Raw genomic sequence first — 14,286 nt, 5'->3', positions numbered from 1 at the left:
GCAGGGGACGCGGGTTCGTGCCCCGGTCCGGGAGGATCCCACGTGCCGCGGAGCGGCTGGGCCCGTGAGCCATGGCCGCTGCGCCTGCGCGTCTGGAGCCTGTGCTCCCCAGCAGGAGGGGCCACAGCAGTGAGAGGCCTGTGTACCGCGCAAAAAAAAAAAAAGCCTTCCACCCAATTACTCAAGAAAAACGGGGCTGCATCCCCCAAATATTTCTCACATGTGCCCTCTTCTCTCCATCTCCATTCCTTCCACGTCAACAAAAACTGCACAAGTCCTTAAACGCTAATAAACCCTGCCACCTACCTCAAGCCATTCTCTACCCAGCTGTGAAAGTTACCTTGTTTAAAACACAAACTCGTAAATGGGATCGAATCACTTCTTGTTCAAAGTCCTTTGTACTTCCTTCCTCAAGTTCCTCAGCCTTCCTCTCACCCACTGTATTCTTTTCCTGTGGCTGCCATGACCCAGAAAAATGACAAACAAGGTGGCCTGAAACAGCAGAAACGTCTTCTCTCGCGGTCCTGGTTGTTAGAAGTTCACAATAAAAGGGTGGGCCGAGCCATGCTCCCTCCGAAGGCTCTCGGGGAGAATCCTCTGGCCTCTGCCAGCTTCTGGGGCTTCCAGCAGCCTTGGCTTTCCTCGCCTTGCAGCTGCATCACCCGAGTCTCTGCCTCTATCATCACATGGTCTTTTCCCTGTGTCTCCTGTCTGTGTTCAGGTTTCCTTCTTTTAAGGACACCAGTCACTGGATTAGATCCCGCCGACTCCACTGGGGCCTCATCTTAGTTTCATGACATGTGCAAAGAGCCTACTTCTAGATAAAGGTCACATTCATAGGTACCAGGGGTTGACTTGAGCCTAACTTTTAGGGGGGCACAATTCTACCCACTGCACGTGTCTCCCCAACTTCTCCAAACAGGCATCTCCTCCTCACCCACTGGCTTTCCCTAAAAGCGCCCAGCTCCGTCCTGCTGCCGGCCCTTTGGGCATCTTCTCTCCTTGCCCTGGAATGTTTTCCCCACCTCCCAGTCTCCACGTGGCCAGCTCCATCTCCTCTTTTGGGTCTCAGCTCACACACCCTGAGTAAGTAAGCCCGCTCTCATCCGTTCTGTCTCAGCCTCCTGTTCGCTTTTGTCGTGGAACTTATTACATCTTGAATTGACATTTCACTTGGGGATTGATTGGTTTGCTATGTAATGAGAAAGGGAAATGCTTTTTAAGAAACTTCATACCCCAGTACAGGTGCTCAGAGCTGTGGCCCAGAGTAGGTGCTGATGGACAGATGTTCACACTGGAACCTCACCTCAGTGACAGCCTGCAACAGTGCATTTCAGAGTTGAAATAAAAGCCAACCATGGAAACTGCTTTGCTGGCCAAGTGAGTCACTCGATCCTATATTCCAGTTTCTTTCTTCCTGCAGAGGAGATTCTCACACAGTGACCCATAACCACACGGTCCTAAAGCCCAGGGGGAAACCCCGAAATTAAGCAGTGGGTGCAGGAGGATAAACCATACCTTGTGGACCCACACCGAGGTCCCGGTGCCCGGACCCGCAGCGCACTCCAGCAGGAGGTGCAGAGCTCTAGGCTGGAGGGCGGACTTCTCAGCGCACGCCCGATGCCTTTCCCACCTTACCCACCTGAACTCCAAATTGCCGTATTTTTCGCTGGAGTTTAATAAGTTTTCCCACTGTTGTGGCACCTGACAGGCACTGCCTGTGCTGCTGGAGGACCCAGCTGTGAGCAGTTCATTGTGGATGGTAACAAATCCCTGTCAATTTCAGACTGACAATTTCTACTGATGTTAAATGGCAGGGAAAAAAGATATAACACCCTCCCCTATGATGTTATGAAAAGAAATAGGAAATATTTGATATGTGCTTTTACAGTTTTGAACAAAACCTCAAGCTTTAGCTTTCACACATTCTGAAAACAAAAAGAGAAAAAAAATGACTACAGCAGAACTGACATTATATCAGACTGACGTTTGTCTCACAAGGTCTTCTCTTCACACAGATGCACATAGGTCCACATATTACATATGAATTGAGATTCCATCACATTGAAATGAAAAAAAACTAGACCTCTTTACCAATAAAGTGAATTAGGAAAATGTTTCTGGCTCCAAAAGTCTCTGCTTCTTAAAATGAATGTAATTATAAGGGCTATAAACTTCTAAATCATTTCCTTGAACGTGTACAAGTGCATACCTGGTGATCTCTTCCACAGGAAACGCTAGCCCTCTTCCTAATGGTACATTTTCTTAATGGCTTTGCCGTTCCTGAGTTCATTTCATCGCACTGCTACTTGTTATATCTGACATGAGTTAATATTGCACTTAAAAATATGGAAATGCATTTCTCCACCACATCAACTATCTCCACCTGCAGGGGAAGAAGGAGAGGATAAGACCAATAGGAAGGAGACCCATGGGATCCAAATTTCCTGGGAGGACATTTAAAACTTGAATTGGAGGAAAGGGATGAGATACAGCAGGCTGCTAGAAGAAATATCTCTCAACACATGAATGAGAAATATCTCTCCCCCGCAAAAAAATATAAGGTGAATGTAAATAGGGAAATAAGATACCCACGGCGCTGGACGGAAAGATTAATGCTAGGGGGCCCTGCATATGCAGCCCCCTGCAGCCCCCCCAATAGTGCCTGAAAAGCGGAAGCCTGGGAGCCCAATTTGTAACCATGTCTCCCAAGACACAAGCCCAATACCGAGAGGGGCGTTTTGCAAATATCCTGACGACCACAAGCCAATGCCACAAATTCCTTTTTTTGCATTAATGACCTTTTTTGCACGAATAATCTGGCTCTGCTGCCTATGACAGATTCGCTAATTACATACCCATTCACTTAAATGTTACCAAATGGATGCCTGACCTTATAAAAGGTGCCACAAAACGCAGAAATACTACGGGATGCATCCCTGGGGGTCATCTAGACCTACACCCGAGTCTACCACAGATCTAGAGATGAACAAGCCAAGGTCAGAGCTGCGCCTTCTTCAGGTCACGCCATCTGTCCCTGTGAAACCCGAAACCAGTTCCTAAAGCCAGGGCCTCCTAACCCAGTCAGATCATTGTCCCGGGACAGCGTATGGTAACTCTCATCTGATGGAAAACAGAAATATTTAGAAGGTCCTTGAAGGGTCTTAATTCTTGAATGGAAAGTGAAGACTTGACGTTCTTTAAGACTCCCGGTCCACTCTGGACAAGCCCTATTAAATCATGAAGTGGGAAGAGACTGTGAAAAAAAATCTACTGGTAGGAAAAAAAAAAAAAACACCTCTTTTCAAACAAATTGTGTAGATTTCAAAGCACTTAGATTCACTCTTTTCCTTTGATATCCTTGGCTCCTTCTTGGATTCTGGGTCCTGTTCAAATGTTAGTTTTACTGGAGTGTTTTACTGAGGCCAAACTAACATCCAAACTGGAATGAAGGCTTACCTTGGTTCTGCCAACTCCGACTCCCAGATGTCATTCGGGTGTGAACACATTTTAACACTCAAGAATATTTCACACCAGCAAAACGCATCGATTTACCAAGAGGCAGGAGCCTCAAACTTTTAAACCCTAACCCATCTCGGCTGCTAGGCAGGGGTTGCCCCCACCTGCCCTGCTTTCTCCCTGCTTGGGTGTTTCTTGTGTTTTGTGTTATCCTGAGCTTGAAGGACAGGAGAAGGACCAGGGTCTGTCCTGCAACACTGTAACCCCTCAAACACTGCTACCTTCTTTACGTTCAGCTCCCTGGCAGAAAGAGGGAGATAAATCTTGTTCCCTGCGGGTTGTCACATCCACGGGTGAGCTGGGGCCTCCGCGGGCGGCCTCTGGGCCGCTGAGTTCCAAGGCTCACCAGGGCTGAGTCCAGGGATCCCTTTTGTCCTGGCAGAGACAGGGACCTCCCTCTGATAAATCAACATCGTTTCATCTCATTTGGACACCATAATGTCTTTTCCGTACACCTGCTCTGACATTCTCAGGAAATCACTACATCCCAGTCAGCTGAGTAGGGAATTAGCTTTGTGACACCAACAAGCATTCCGAAAAAAGTGGGTTAGTTTTTGTATCTAAATACCTCGCCCTCATTTGCCTCTTTGCAGAGATGAATTCACGATGGAACACCCGGCAAATTTAAAAGCTTGAAATACCCCTATTCGATGTTACAATCTATGTACAACATGTACCACGCATAGCTGGATTCACACCTGGGCAAATGGCTAAATTTATAAAAGAAATCAAATCGAGGACTTCCATAGAAAAGAAATGTTCCCATGCTTCAGCATTTTAAAAGTAAGAAATACTTCTCGATTGCCGTTCCTGAAATTTCATATCAGAATAATTATTGCTGTTGTCATGAATTTAATGATAATATTCTTTGTTTTTGAAATGCTTTCACACACCTCCTACCATGCAAAGCACAAAAACTCCAGCATGATTTGTTTATTACTGGCTTAAATTTACAGGCAGAAAACTGACACAAAGAGATGGTGTATGTAGCGTTGAAGACCCCAAATCTAATTAATGGCGGCGGGTGAGGAAGGATAACATTTCAGTCTTTTGACTTCCAAACCATCACACCACAAAGAACATTGTGGGAACCCCGTTTCTAGTGCATGCAGCACTCTGCATGCTGCTATTTGTAATCGTTTCTAAAATGAATTTCTAAATCCTTGAGTTTTTGCTTGATTTTTTTAATCAGTGTCGTTTTGTGATCCAAGAAATAGCGAACCTAAATCATCCATGTGTGGGCTATGTGTGGCTAATTGAATGTTTAGAGAGGCCCATGCTGGATAATTTGTGTGTGTGTCAAATAACGTTGCTACAGAATTGGATGATGTGGAAAGACTTTTGAAGTGAAGTCTCAGACTGTAGTGCCCCCTGTGTGTATCGGCCAGGAAACGTCTACAGTTTACGGATAAAGAAAAATATAAAGCAAACGTAATGGAAATTGTTTTCATCAGTGTAAAATGGCAGAGGTAGTTTTATTTTTATTTATTTTTTTTTTTTTGCGGTACGCGGGCCTCTCACTGGCTGTGGCCTCTCCCGTTGCGGAGCACAGGCTCCGGACGCGCAGGCTCAGCGGCCACGGCTCACGGGCCCAGCCGCTCCGCGGCACGTGGGATCCTCCCGGACCGGGGCACGAACCCGCGTCCCCCGCATCGGCAGGCGGACTCCCAACCGCTGCGCCACCAGGGAAGCCCTGGCAGAGGTAGCTCTTTAGTTTGCCGGTGCAAAAACGCAATTTTGACGTCGTTGAAAGTATTGTTTCTCTGCCTAAAATGCCTCATTACGTTCCACTGTCTCCTTATCCACCTCGAATACTTCTACTCATCCCACGGGAACTTAGCCAAACCCCTTTTTTTCTACCAAGTCCTCCAAATGAAGCATAATTATTAACCTTTCATGCATCCATTTTCACCAAACACATTAACTATTATGCTTAATTCCGCTTATTGGTTTCTGTATTCATGTCAATTTCCCATCCGCTTCACAACCAACATTTCGCCTGTAAAATCCTCCACGGCAGGAACCATATGTTACGATTTTCAAATCTCCAGTGACCAGCGCGTGGGAAACCCTGTTACATTTTAAAGCGGAGCCTCTTCCAAAACTAAGCGTCACCTTCCCCGCCTCTGAATGATCTCCCGAGCCATATAGCACGCCGGCCAAAAGAAAGTATGAAATCAGCATATATCTAAATCCATCCAACCAATATTGATTTCTGCATCTTGTCTAGTGATGCAATGTGTGAGGCACAGAGCTCCACTTACCACCACCCTTTGCTAGCGGTGTGATCGTGTTTAAGCAATTAAAATATTCTAAGATATTTACCTATTTTGAAAACAAGTTCATATGGGTGCATCTGCAGTTCAAATATAAGAAATTCCACATAGAATCCAGCAGCAAGAGGGGAATTCATTCTCCAAAGATCATTCCAACCTTAGTTTCTTCTCCAAGCCCAATGAGTAGCATTTTCTGGAGTTAATTAAGGTATGAACACTCACAAGGAGAAAACACACACATACGGAATTTTACTTCATTTTGCTTCTTCTAACCCCTTTCAGGGCTATTTGCTCTACTGAGCTGTTAATTCCTCATACCTCTGGCCGTTCTAATGGGTGTAAACTTGATAGAATAAATGATATTTTTGTGGTGATTGTCCATGGCTTAGCCTTCTCGAAGTTCGCCATAAATAGTAAAGGGCTGAAGGAAGGATGATTTTGTTTTTCTTTAGGTGCTAGACTTTTTTAACTGTGGACATTGGAAACAAAGTGTTTAAGCCACAGAGATCATGGACCATTCTACCCACTTCCAGGGAGATGATCTGTGTGGGCAACGGGTTGGGGGTGTCAGTAAAGCACCCACAGACCCGTAGAACCTGCATTTTCCTGGACGAGTGATGAGAAGGTTGATCCGTAGCTGATTTCCCAGGTGACATCAGGTGTCACCTCGTCCATAAATACCCCGGTCTGGCCCAGTCCACCCAGGGCCCCCGTGTGGGTGGGACTCCCCCCGGTCTCAGGCTACACACCTGCTCTAGGTTCTGATGCCGCAGGAGGGGAAATGGGGTCCCTGACAGGCACCCGACAAAGCGAAATGACCTGCACTGCAAGTTCCTCACAGCTGCAATCATCAGCCAGGCCTCTTTTCAGGCTTGATCCCCTTTTGTTAGAAGCCAGAGGGTCAGTTTCCCCAGAATTAAGCCCACCAGAGAGTCAAAGCTCCAGCCTCATCTCCACCCAGCCCACCACGTGCTTCGAGTGGGCCGTGACATCTGGGCAGGATCCCAACCCCAACAGAAGTAACGGAGCCGGTTTCCGAGGCGTTAGAGGCGCAGTAGATGAACAACAGGCCACAGACGACAGATGAAACCTCGCCCGAGTTCCAATTCCCCTGCAGAGCGGTGGCTGTTAGGCTTCTCGCCTGTCCTGGGGTTTCCATTTTCGTGTGTCTGAGCGATAATCTAAGCTTTTAAATTCCAAAGAGTTGGCAGGGGATGACGTTTGGCTTTTCAGCGACGTGAGCTTCTCCGCATGCGTGCTCGTAAAACATCAAATGAGAAACACACGTGTAGAGAACGACGAAGTGAGAAAACTGAAAACAGAACCAACTTCAAACGCGGATGCTCCCAGCGCGTTTCTAAGTGGCTTCATTCGGGAGCCTCAGGTCTTCCTCCCTCACAAGGTGCCCCCCACCCCGGGCCACGTGCAAAGCCAGCACTCCATCCAGGGCAAGGGCTGGGTTTCATCGTCAGTATCTAATGAACAAAACAATAAAAGTGGGATGAATTGTGGCCGGTCCTCACCCTGTTATCCCCCCTGGATACGGCAGGACGCATGTCTCAGGGGTTCCCATCTGGCTCAGCTGGGGATCGCTTCCTTCCTGGCGTTCCGGAGAGAATACACGTTCCTCCCCTCTGGCAGCTGCTGTTTATCCCAAATCTCCTCAGTCTATTCATTGGAAATGCCAAGCATCAAATAGGTCCAATGACAGATAAATATCGGCTTGGTGTCAATTTGTTTGAGCCGAATTCTTTTTTTTTTTTTTTTTTTTTTTTGCGGTACGCGGGACTCTCACTGTCGCGGCCTCTCCCGTTGCGGAGCACAGGCTCCGGACGCGCAGGCTCAGCGGCCACGGCTCACGGGCCCAGCCGCTCCGCGGCACGTGGGATCCTCCCGGACCGGGGCACGAACCCGCGTCCCCCGCATCGGCAGGCGGACTCTCCACCGCTGCGCCACCAGGGAAGCCCGAGCCGAATTCTTTATAAGTGGAGGTGTCGTTGGTTTCTTTGGAGCCCCCTCAGCCACAGCTTCCTCACAGGATGGTGAGACCAGAAAGGCGCACAGCTGCCATGCCCCTCTGTTCTGGCTGCTTCGGGAGCCCAAAGCCGGGGGGCGATCAGTGCCTCCTGAAGACCGTCAATGCGGAAGCTGCGCAGAACGCTTCTGTCCACAGCTTTGGCTCTTTCATCTGGAAGACTGACGAGGCAAGGCCGCTGCCCTGGGATAAGTCCTCTGATGTCTGGCATTTGTTCATTCTTCAGAGCCTTTGCTGGCTGGTCATAGCCAAGAGCTTAGAGCCGTGTAAGGAACGTGAGAGAGCGAGAGAGACACAGAGAGGCCAGATATGGAAACCATTTCACACTATAAACGTGAACAGATTTGCAGGGGGATATCTTGGAACCGTATGAGGTAAACAAGGTCTAAATTCCCTGCTTTGGGGAGATAAGTGCTCCGGGTTCTGTAAGCTAAATGCACACTGCTTTAATTTGATTGAAAACTTTGTGATGTTGTGAAGACTGAAAATCCCAAGAAGGAGGCTGGCAGCGTTTAATCTTGTGTTGGATGACAATTCAAGATAGACCGATGGAGATCCTTCCCTCCTGATACCCTAGTCAATACTGTAGATGGTAGATATCTCAGGAAACAGACAGCTCGGAAGGGGCCAGGGGGTGGGGACCAGGGCATTCCTAGGTTGTCACCCAGCTCTCAGCTCCTTGCTAAGAAAGGTGAGACCTGTAATTTACTGTATTATGCTATCATACACCAGACCCCAAATCATCTCAATCCTTCCAGGTAGAACATTCTTTTTCTTAATTTAATTTTTATTTTATATTGGAGAGTAGTTGATTTACAATGTTGTGTTAATTTCTGCTGTACAGCGAAGCGATTCAGTTATACAAATACATGTATCCATTGTAGAACATTCTAACCTTGTACATATATACTCTTCAGCCATGACATTTGTCCATTATGGATGATACATGTTAATCTATCCTAAATGGAGCAGAGAGTGGTCTTTGAATGAAATCTCCCTAGCTCAAGGAAAGCCAAATTTTCAGGCAGGGAATTTTCTAGTTAGTCTGTGCTTAAAATTCTTACTTTATTTTTTAATCCTCAGGCGGAACATACACACAATCACTCACAAAAGAATCAGAGGAAAGGCTGTTTTTAGCCAAAGGACTGGAATATACACACCTGCAGTGAATAAAACAGGATAAGGGTGCATCTAGAATTTTCTACCGTGTGGGCAAGCATGTGCCTGCACGCTTACACATATGTGCCAGCTGCTGGTGATACATTTATTGCTGCACTTATCTGAAGGAAATTTGAGAAGATATCTTTCAACATGGTTTTTCTTAATGGATTTTATTTATTAAATAATTCACCAGGCTCCTCTTCTGGAAAAAAATTTCCAACTGAAACAGAAAGATAGCCAAGAGAGAAGAATGTTTCTAGCAAGAAAGGGCTCTGCAATATATTTGCTCTGGATTCTTTATTAGGTAAAACTATGTCGCACCGCCATTCCTGTTGGAAACTATTCATTTAATTTCCCTCTTTTGTAGCTATTTTGTTTTCCCCTAAATGTCAGGGCTTGCTGGGAGAAAAAATATATTTTACGTTGTTTCTTTTAGAGCTTCTTGCTGTCTGCCCCCATCTGCTGGAAAGAAGCAGGCATTTTTGTTAAGTGCAGCTACAGAGGTGGATATTCAGGAATGTCTATTTTCACATAGACATTATAAACACAGACAACAGCTGTTTACCTGTAAACATCACAGGTAAATTAAATATTATGCATCAACCTACCGCAAAATTGCATAATCAAGGTATTTTACGAAATGTAGTTTGGACTGAAAATAACTTCATTTTAGGGAAAAGAGACTTTCTGTTGATGCAAGTAATCCAGAGTAGTCATTGAAATTTAGTCAAAGATGAAACATACATCGTGGCATCAAACTTCTGAATGTTAACACATTCTCTCCATTTCCCAAGTCGCAGCGTATCATTTTTATCAGCAATTTTAAAAGAAGCGGGGGACTTCCCTGGTGGCGCAGTGGCTAAGAATCCGCCTGCCAATGCGGGAGACACGGGTTCGAGCCCTGGTCCGGGAAGATCCCACATGCCGCGGAGCGACTAAGCCCATGCGCCACAATTACTGAGCCGGAGCTCTAGAGCCCGTGAGCCACAGCTACTGAAGCCCACGCGCCTAGAGCCCGTGTTCCGCAGCAGGAGAAGCCACCGCAATGAGAAGCCCGCGCACCGCAACGAGGAGTAGCCCCCGGAGTGGCTGCAACTAGAGAAAGCCCACGCGCAGCAACCAAGACCCAACGCAGCCAAAAATAATAATTAATTATTCATTTCTTTAAAAAGATGCTGCACAGGGGTCTACACGGAATGTCTGTTTTACACAATGGTACATCCTGATAGGTACCCATGCTCTGTGACATGTTTATAAATCCAAAGAATTCATATAATTTACCTGATCAGGAGCCATTCCAGTCGGCTGTGTAAATTCATATTTTGACACTCTTTAAAAAGTGGGGTCTTCCCTGGTGGCGCAGTGGTTGAGGGCACGCCTGCCGATGCAGGGGACACGGGTTCGTGCCCCGGTCCGGGAGGATCCCACGTGCCGCGGAGCGGCTGGGCCCGTGAGCCGTGGCCGCTGAGCCTGCGCGTCCGGAGCCTGTGCTCCGCAACGGGAGAGGCCGCAGCAGTGAGAGGCCCGCGTACCGCAAAAAAAAAAAAAAAAAAAAGTGGATTATTATTGACCCAATAGACCATAACAGTTCCAAAGAAGCCATTAGTGTCTGTTGTGTAAATCCTTCAGGGCGTGTGTTTTCTTGACCCTTTGGAGCCATCAGGGCCTGGCTTGTCAGTCCACCTGCCATGTACGTGTACCAAACGCATGTGCTAAAGACGCCTTGGAAATTGAAGCCATAGTCAAATTACCCTTGCTCGTATCCAACAAGCCACAGTATAAAACTGGGTATTTTTACTGCATCTTTCTCTGCCTCCAGAATTTTATTTCCCTGCATTTATAAAGAGGTTGGAAATTCAAAGTGTGGATAAGTGGTCATTTGATTTCAAAATTTAATAAAGAAAAGGAAAGAAGGCACGGAAAACGCGGAAGACAATTTTTGCTTTGCGTGAAAAAACATCTCAAAGGCTGCATGCATTTGCCAGCCCCACCGGGAGCTTGGCAAAGACGGTGAGATTTCTTTACTTGGAGCTTTTTGGAACCCAGAGGAGATCTTTATTTTATTGTCTCCACGCTTGTTTTGTGCTTCTCCACCTTCCTGTCCTCTTCTTACATTAAAGAAAAATGCACACAGGAATATCTTGCCAGGAAAAACTCTTAGCTATTTGTGCCTTCAGGAAAAAAAAAAAAAAAAAAATGAGATACTGCAGGGTAGGGCTTTGCTGGGCTCCTGGGCTGCTGACAGGTCTGAACTAAGCTGTCCTTGTGCCCTGAGAGCGCAGACCAGCACCGTTGAGGTGAGGATTAAGCTGTGCGTTATTCCTCTTCGCCGAAATTGCCAGAAATATGCAAATCAGCATGGATTCCCCATCTTCAGAGATAGGAATATTCTAGAAATCAAACTATGAACAAACATACCGGCTGATACTACCCCCAGGAGATTGAGGCTTGATGTCTTTAGATATACATCCTTCCCTTCTGGCCGGGAGCAAACGGGTTGGGACGTTTTTGAAGGTAGACAATGTTTATGGAATGATGGTTTCAAAACATACAATCAGCAAACAGATTTGCTACAGAGACCAATATTCCTTCTCATTATAGAAGAAAAAAAAGAACAGAAAGGTGAAATTAAGTGCTGGGAAACTTTATTCTTTGCCCTAAGAAAGTGTGAACACACACATTTTTACACTGTGTTGTTTCTACCTGTCACTGGTATCACCGATAGCTTAAAATCCTGAAGTTCAACAGTAAGGTGACGAAAGGAGGACAGAGAGAGTGACCTGGGTGGTCTGGATCTTGAGTCAGAGGAATGGGCAGAGCGTCAAGACCCGCAGATTCATAAGGACTCTCTGGTGGGATCCTCTTGGGAAAATCTCATTTATTTTCATGTTGCAAATATGTGCTAAGCGCTGCGTTGCATTGCGTACGTGCCCAAGAAGAAAGAGCAAAGCCCCTGTCCCTGAGGCTGTGGAGGAAGCATGAGAAGCTCTTCCTGGAGCCCAGGCACAGCCACGGTGAGTCCCCAACGGTCACCCACCTTCCTCTGGGAGAATACCATTTGAACGCGCCCTGGGAGCTGGCTCTACCCCTGGAGGCCTCCAAGGGCTAAGACGGGGAGGCAGCCGTGTCACACGAGCAGCGACACAGGTTGGCAGCCACCACAAAGAAGCTGAAGGTGCACCATTGTGGCCCTCGTGCAGGCATCCCAACGCTTCCTGGCGTCCACTGGGGCCTGTCCAGCCGGCAGCTTGGGCAGGAGAGGGTTAACGCGGGGCTGTGGCCTGGCAGGGACCAGCTGAGACAGACCAGCTTCTGCGTGAATGCATTAACCCTCCAAAACCATCCTGAGACCCTGGACAGAGGATGGCCAGCCCTACTGCATCTCCGATTCGCTTATTCAGGGGACACACACACACACACACACACACACACACACGGCTCCTGCCCTGTGATCCCTTCACCTCTTACCCTGATTTGAATAGGAAGTTCTACTTCCCAACACAGTGTTTTCTTTTTAACAGTACTATTTTTGTAATATGGCATGCCAAGTTGCTGCCTTTTTTATAAAAAAATATTTGCACACACACACCAGTGTGGAGATCTCACATGATGGTGATCCTACGTCTTGCCAAGGGAATCCCTGGGTAAACATCGCCCTGGGGGAGAAAATACCCTCTGGTTTTGCAGGCCTGGCCAGCCTGGCCGCAGCAGGGCTGAGGTCACAGATGACCCAGCAGGACAAGGTTCTCAGCTCAGCTGCCAGCAGGGCACCCGCCCCCATATAAACACGGCTCTCCAAGCTCACAAGGGTAAATATTTACTCACCTGTTTACCAACAGAAAGAGAAATTCCACTGCTCCGTCACTTCGAAAGAAGAGGGTGGAAACCGGAAATTAATTATGTGAAATAAAACATAACTCCAGGAGAATTAACATTTTTTCAGATCCCCTTTCTTTCCCTGTTTTTTGTTTGAATTCGGGTCTGGCTCGCACACAAGGAAGTCGGCACTCTTGGTCCCCAACAAGCACTCGGGTGTTTGGCAAAGTTAGGATTTGGGTTCCTTCCCCGACAGCTGAATAAAAGACTTACAGACCAGAAGTAAAGCAAGAGATCCTAAAGGCAGTCACATCACACACAAATGTGTGTGCCAAGGGTTTCTGCGCCTGGGGTGTTTCCTGCAGGGCACATCCTCCCTCTGTACAAACGTGCTTGCACCATCAATAAATCATATTTCTAACACCGCGCTAATTACAGGGGCAACACGCATGTAATAAAAAGTTGACGCCCATCACTGCTCTGGGAATGGCGGGGCGCATTCCCCATCTCTGGTTGTGAAGACGGCCGTCCAAAACGCACCTTCGGTTTAACGTCAGACACGAAGCACGTCTTCAGAAGCCAGGGGGGCAGCATCCTTGCAGAGCACTTCGGGTCAGATCCGACTTTTTCCTCTCCGTTTTTTATTAGTCACTGTATTTCAGACCCAAAGGTTGAGATCGATAGAAGCTGGAACTTGGATGGAGAAGAGAACTGGGGGAGCCCTCCCGCCCCTCGCAGGAGAGGAAAGGGCCCTCGGTGATGCTTCTCACCAAGACCCTGTGATTTGGGCAGCGCAGAAACGGGCCCGCACGCGCACCGCCACTCGGTCACTGCCGACACCCCACCCCACGAGGGAGAGGCTCCCTTAACGACTCGCACGAGGAGGGCGCCCCGGGACCCCCGCTCCACACTTGAGCGCCCGAAGCCAAGGCGGGCACTGCCCTCCTCTCTCAGGCCTGCCTTTTCAGGTTTACGTTCAGAAGGTGTCTTGCGAATGATGGATGTGGACAGTGGAGACTTGTTATTGAAAAGGAATTTTTAAAGAGGGGAGACACTTGGGATCTTAGAATAAGCATCTTGATTTTTCTCATCTCGGTATCTGTAAGTGTGTGAAGGGTGTCCAAAGCATGCGGAGTGTCCACCTTGTCCAGAGCGGAGAGAAACAAGCACGTGTCTTCTGCATGGCCCTGCTCTGCCCGTTTAAGACAAAGCTGGTCCCTCCTGGGATGGGGGAAAGGAGGAGGAGGAGTCTCTGAGGAGGATGGAGTCCCCCGCGTGGCTGAGACAGCCACTCAGGGCACCAGGAGCACACAGCGCTGGTCAGAAAGAAAGGAAACCAGCCCCGTTTCTGGAACTCTCTGTGCATTTTGTAGCGGCCAGCTGGAGCAAAGGGAGAGAGGGAAGCAGAGCCAGCCACACGTCGCCGAACACATCCACACCTGCTGCCGCTGGGACCCAGGAAACCCTAGAGATCCGTCA

The sequence above is a fragment of the Kogia breviceps genome, chromosome 15, assembly GCF_026419965.1.
Source record: "Kogia breviceps isolate mKogBre1 chromosome 15, mKogBre1 haplotype 1, whole genome shotgun sequence".
Taxonomy (NCBI): Eukaryota; Metazoa; Chordata; class Mammalia; order Artiodactyla; family Physeteridae; genus Kogia; species Kogia breviceps.
Note: the sequence above shows the minus strand (reverse complement) of the source record.